The sequence below is a fragment of the Peromyscus eremicus genome, chromosome 7 (assembly GCF_949786415.1).
Source record: "Peromyscus eremicus chromosome 7, PerEre_H2_v1, whole genome shotgun sequence".
NCBI lineage: Eukaryota > Metazoa > Chordata > Mammalia > Rodentia > Cricetidae > Peromyscus > Peromyscus eremicus.
Genome location: NC_081422.1, coordinates 52,080,054 through 52,086,482, shown reverse-complemented (window position 1 = coordinate 52,086,482; position 6,429 = coordinate 52,080,054).

Sequence of the window (6,429 nt, the reverse complement as noted above, 5' to 3'; positions counted from 1 at the left end):
AAGATGTAGCCGCCTCTTTGTGTCAGCTGCACGAGCCCGTGTCCTGTGTCTGCCCATAGGGGAGTGTTCCCCGCCTGTCCATTCCTACCAGCTACCACCTGAGCCCAGCACCTGGGCTGCCTGGGGCTCTGGGACCAGTCCACGGGATGCTGCCTGGGGATTCTGGCTGCTTCTTCTGCCATGGTGTTCAGGCCTGAAGTACAAAGAATTGGAAGTCCAGGCCTGCCCTGATGGGAGGTGGCCCTGGGTCAAGAGCCCAGATAAACAGGCCTCAGAAGATACTGACCTCAGGGTGATGGGAGGGAGACACTGTTGATTCTCACATTTCATCTCACCTGACAGCTTTGCTTTTCCCCATCCCTACTGTGTGCCAAGCCCTGGCCTTCCTGGGCTTTGCATGGATTGAGGCACCTTCCTTCTGCCCCAGCTGGGGCAGACAAATGGAGAATGAGGACCAGCCCTGGGCTTTTCTCCCCTCAGGTTGTCCAAGGGTAGTAGAGCCCTGGTGGGTAGGAGAGACTTGATTCATTTGACATAAGTAGGGAGGTTCCCCTTGGCCCATCGTGGTCCTGGCCCTCCTCCTCCAGCCTACAGGATCTGAGACCCAGGAGTTTTGGCTTGAAGCGTGTCTACGTCTGCCCACTGTGTCCAGCCCCTCCCAGTACAACAGCTTTCCCCACCAAGCCGCCCTCTGCACATACTTCAGGCTGATTTTTGTGAAACAAGCAGACAAATCAGTCATTTACCTGCAGATGTTCAAATACCTGCTGAGTGTAGACTGTGCTGGCTGATTCCAGCAGGTAGCAGAGTGGACCCTGTGGAGTTCCTGGTTGTGAGGACAGTCACACACAGACAATGACAGACTCTTCTGGGAAGGAGAACCCAGCATGAGGGTGTCGTCCACAGCTCAAGAAGCAGCATCTGTGCTAAGCTCAAGAGGGGTACAGACATAGGTTGGGCTAGGAGCACCCCAGGGAGAGGAGACCCCAGGCAGGGAAGCTTGTCAGGGAGCTCTGAGAAGATGGGTGAAGACGATTCTTGGAGAACCGATGGACAGCACTGGGAGATGAGGAGGATTGGGGAGTGAAGGTTGGGGCCTGCGTGTGTTCCTTAGCAAGGCAAGAGTTGTTGGAATTCACTGGCAGGTTTGGGGCATCGGAGGCATGTCAAGTAATGCCATTTTAAAGTGGTCACCCCAGGACCCGGTAGGGAAGTGGGAGACTAGAATAAGGACGATGGTGGGAGGCAGATGGAGTCAGGGAGATCTGAGAGGTCACATCAGTGAAACAGTGATGGGGTCAGCATGCTCCACAGTGAAGGGAAGGGAGAAGCCAGACGCCTCGGACTTCCCTGGTTTGAGCAAAGTGGTAGCTAGGCACCTGCCGTTCAAGAGGACCAGAAGAGACCATCACAGGTTCTGCTGAGGGCAATCTGAGTTGTATGCTTTGGAAACTGCCGAGAGGTAGGTGATGGATAAAATGCAGGCTGGAGAGGGAAGTTGGGAGTTGTCGGTGGGTGGGTTGGACCTGAAGGGTGAGGTCCATATGGTAGAAAAGGGCACAGGACGGAACCTGGGCGGGTCTGAGAACAGGTCAAGAAGAGGCAGTTCATATGCCTGCAGACCCAGCCCTCGAGGATAAGGCAGGGAGATTGAGTTAGACAGAGGCCAGCCTGGGCTACTTACTGAGACCTGGTCTTTAAAAGAATTAAAAATTGCCTATGCAAAGCAAAGAGGAGGACAGCTTGAGATTATGGGGGAGCAGGGGGGTGTCACAGGCCCAGGGAGAGGCCTTCTATAGGGGGAGCCACTGGGGCCCTGCCTCCCAGAAGGCACAGAGATGGGTACCGGGGCACTCGCTGGGAAACTGGCCCAAGTAACATCTGACCAGGCCCATACCAGGACGCTGTATCTGTGACTGGAAGGAGAGAGGGAGAGCAGAGGGAGTTCAAAGGCTTGAGCAAATTCGCTTGTCTGAGGGGAGAACATTGGGTCATGTCTAAGTACTCAGGTGTGGTAGGTGGGGTTGTGGGGTAGAGCTTTCCTTGGAGTTGGTCTCTCTGAAACTGCAGAGGAGGCAGACTCGCACACGGAGGCCCTCAGGAATGTTTAATGACCAAATTGAAACCAGATATACACAGCTGTAATCCCAGCACTTTCCAGTTGAGAGGGCAGGAGGATTAGGAGTTCAAAGCCACCTTGACTACATAGAGAGTTCTAGACCAGCCAGGGTTACGAGGTGAGACCCTGTCTTTTAAAAGGGAAAAAAGAAAAAAGGAAAGAAAAAAATGAGTATAGTGGGTGAGCGCCGATTTGTAACATTCACTGATACCTAAATCATAAATACTGCGGCTGATTTCAGACCACCACCTGGAGACTCCCAGCCATCTCCTGTGTAGAAGCCAGCAGCAGAGCCTTGTGGAGGAGCAGCCCCAGCTCCCAGGACCCTGAGTCAAAGCAGGAGCAGGTAGCTGCACCCTCCAGTCTCGTTCACCTGAGGCCTGTGGGTCGTTCAGTTCCTCTCCTTATCCTGACCCTGCCTCTCGGTCTCTTCATTTCTTTCCCTTCCCAGTCTTTTTTTTTTGTGCTTTGACAATGGTGGGATGGAGCTGCAGCCCACCAGCCCAGTTTTCCTTTTTTCTTTTTTCATACAGGGCTTCATGGAGCCCAGACTGGCCTCTAACGTTTATGTAGCTGAGGGTGAACTTAGATTATCGAGTCTCCTACCTCCATTGCCCAGGTGCTGGAGAAACCAGCCTGTGAGTCCAGGCCCAGTGTGTGCAGTACTGGGAATCAAACCCAGGGCTCTGTGCTGCATGCTGGACAAGGCTCTGCCAGCTGAGCCCCAGCTCCAGCTTTTACTCTCTGTTTATGCAGTCTCCTGTCCCCCAGCCATCTGTGTGCCTGTTGGATTGCTGTCAATGAGCGTGACATAATTCCTAACCTAGAGGGTACCCCTAACATTGTGGACAGATGGGGGAACCCTCTCAGGGCTCAGCTTGCTACCCAGAAGTCCTTTGGGGTGTCACCTTCTGCCAGTAGCCAGCCAATAAGGCAGAGGCAGCAGGAGGCGCAGGCCACTTCCTGGGTTCTCAGTAAAGGGCAAGTATTGGGGCGGGGGTGAGGGTGTTCCTTGTTCAAAGAAGGACACATGAGGAGCGGAGCTGGTGAGGGTCCTAAGAAGGACGAATTCAGAGCTGAGGAGTAGAGTTTGGGAGCAAGGAACGCTGAGAAAGCAGGACCCAGACCTCACACGGCTCCACAGACCCAAAGCGAAGCCCAACAAAAGCAACCCTGACTAGTAGCTACCATTGGTCTGTGCAGGACAGAGGAGCAAGAGGGAGATCTGAAATTTAGAAAGGTGTTCTGGCCTGGGGTTCAGAAAGGGGACCAGGAGCTGTGGGGAAGCTGCTGTCGACAGGGCAGGAGGTGACGGGTGGTACTTGAGCTGGGCAAGCAGAAGGAGCAGAGTCAAAGGTCAACCCAGCTGCTGTTTTGCTGGGCTGAGCACACTCAGTGTGTGCCAGGCCCCGGTCTAGGCACTTTACATATATTGTCATGTAACCCTCCAGACACCTCTTGGAGCCATATATTATATATTTTATATACTATGTCACATGGTTATATACAGTATCTATCTGTAGTACAGTACATTGCAGTTAAGAAAACCAAGGCCCAGGAAGACTGAGACACAAGGTTACGGGCTAAAAGTGACAAGAGCTCATTTCAAAGCTGGTGATGGCCGAGGTGAAGGTGGCAGGGTACTTGGATACAAGGACACCCTCTGCCCCCCGGGGTGAGGAGCCCCCTGAAGGAGGCTGGGGAAGATGAGCTGGAGAAGAGAGATGCCATTTGAACAGGATGTCAGGAACTGGGGGACATCCAGCTAGAGGTGTTCTTTACAGAGACCTTCATTCCTGTAGCTCCTGGGAGAGGCTGGGCTGGAAGAAGGGATTTGGGGATCACTTGTGGTGGAAACTAAGAGCAGAGATGAGCAATCCTGGGAGATCGGGTGGAGAGTGGGGGAGGGACCCGAGGACCCCAGCTTCAGCTTCGAGGCTGGGAAGGGACAACAGCTGACAGAGTAGGGAGCCATGTAGGGAGCAGAAGGGTAGGGGACAGAGGTGAGCACAGCAAAGGGAGATTCCAGTGAAGGCGAAGGGGGAGCAAGATCACGGGCAGTGCTTCATGGAGGCTGTGTTAGGAAGTATTCCCTAGGCCAGAGGACCTTGTATGCTGTGAACAAATACCTAATTGATCCCAGTAGGAAACACACCAAAGTCAGGATACTGCCATAGTCCAACTTAGTGAACCAATGAGTTTGCTGGGGTTCCTTGCAGGAGTATGGGTGAGGGGTCATTTACAGGAGGAGGAAGAATGACTCAAAGGCAGCTGCATCAGTACGTGGATGATGCTCATGAAAATGGAGTCTCTGGGGCTTGCTGCACAACTTGCAAGAAACTCCACAGATCCTAGTGTCTGCCAGGCAACTCCACCAATCTGAACCTCCTCAGCAGTTCACCCATACACCTCTGGTCAGTTTCAGGGACTTGCGGAGAGTTCTGAATTGTGTATTTCTTGAGTCTTAATGAGCCTCCCTTTAGAACTTCTGGAGTCTAAAGAAACCTTCCCTCAGAATTTTCTGAGTCTTTAGAATTTACTAGATTTCAGTGAACATCCATCAGGGTGGTTTGTTAAACCTCCAAGGAAATGGCTACACAAAACCTTGCTTGGATAGAGGTGAGAGCCAGGAAGCAGGGGTGTAGGAGGGTCCATTTTCCCCTGAGCTTGGCTGGAAAGGTGGAGGTGGTTGAGTATGGTGCAGTGACTTCCTTTAGCGTGTTCTAAATGTGTGCATTCACAGCCTGGGCCCCATCAACTTAACACAGCCCAGACACTGCAGCAATCAGAATTCTTAGATGGCTGCTCTGGAAAGCCAACCTTTCCATCCAATCTAGATGGAAAGATTTGGAAAATAGTGTTTCTTACCTTTCAAGAATATTTTCAATCATATAAAGAGTAGGCTGAAGTGTAGCTCAGTGGTAGAGCTCCCTGGGCTGGATCTCCAGCATGGAAGAAAAGAAAGGAAGAATAGAAAGTAGAAGGCAGGCCTGAGGATATAGCTCAGTTGGTGGAGAGCTTGCTTGGAATGAAGTCCTACGTTTGATCCCCCACACCACATAAAACTGATGAAGAACCAGGCAAGAGAGACAGAAGGAAGACATAGGTGAGTGTCAGTGAGTTTGAGACCAGCCTGGTCTAGATAGCACATTCTAGGCTAGCCACAGCTGCAAAGTGAGATCTTGTCTCAGAACAACAGACAAAAACCAATTGTAAGCTGGGCGTAGTTTTAATTCCAGCACTCAGGAGGTAGAGGCAGGTGGATCCCTGAATACAAAGCTACCCTGGTCTATAGAGTGAGTTCCAGGATAGCGAGGGCTACACAAAAAAATGCTGTCTTAAATATAAAAATTAAGCCAGGAGGTGGTGTCACACACCTTTAATGCCAGCATTCAGGAGGCAGAGGCAGGTGGATCTCTTGAGTTCCAGGCCAGCCTGGTCTACAGAGTGAGTTCCAGGACAGCCAAGGCTACACACACACACACACACACACACACACACACACACACACACAAACTTGTTTTGTAAAACCAAAATAAATAAACAAGTAAAAAAAATAAACAATAAAAACCTCAACTGTGATGACAAGTGCTGTAACCTTAGCACTTGGGGAGTGCAAGCAGGAAGGAAAGACATCGAAGGTCATCTTTATCTACACAGCAAGACCCAGGTCACTTTCTGTGACGTGAGACCCCATCTCAAACAAAACAGAATATAATGAACCCTCAAATTCCTACCATCCCAGGGCTGGCTTGCGTTGTCCATACCCCCTGGTTGTCCCAGGCTCTGGGATATTTGAGAGCAAATCCCAGAAATATAAGTTCATCCATAAGGCTTTAGTATATTTCTCCTAGGTATTGAAAAACCATAACCATAGTACCATATTACACCTAAAAATTTTCCCAAATACTGAAAAACCATAACCCCAATACCATATTACACTAAAAAATTTAACCACAATTCTTTAATATAATTAAATATCCATTGTTCCAATTTCCCCAAATGTTTTATTATTTTTCCAGGGTACTGAGATCACTAGAATGAGCCACCACACCCAGTTATACTTTGCATTTATTTGCTCTTTCTTCTTTTTTTTTTCTTTTTCTTTTCTCCTCCAAAGGCAGGGTCTCACTATGTGGCTGGCCTTAAACTCACAGTATAAATTAAGCTAGTCTTGAACTAATAGAGACACACCTGCTTCTGCTTTCTGAGGGCTAAAGTTACAGGTGCCACCACACCCAGCTTTGTTTTTGTTTTTTAAAGATTTATTTATTTATTGTGTACACGGTATTCTGCCTGCATGTGTCCCT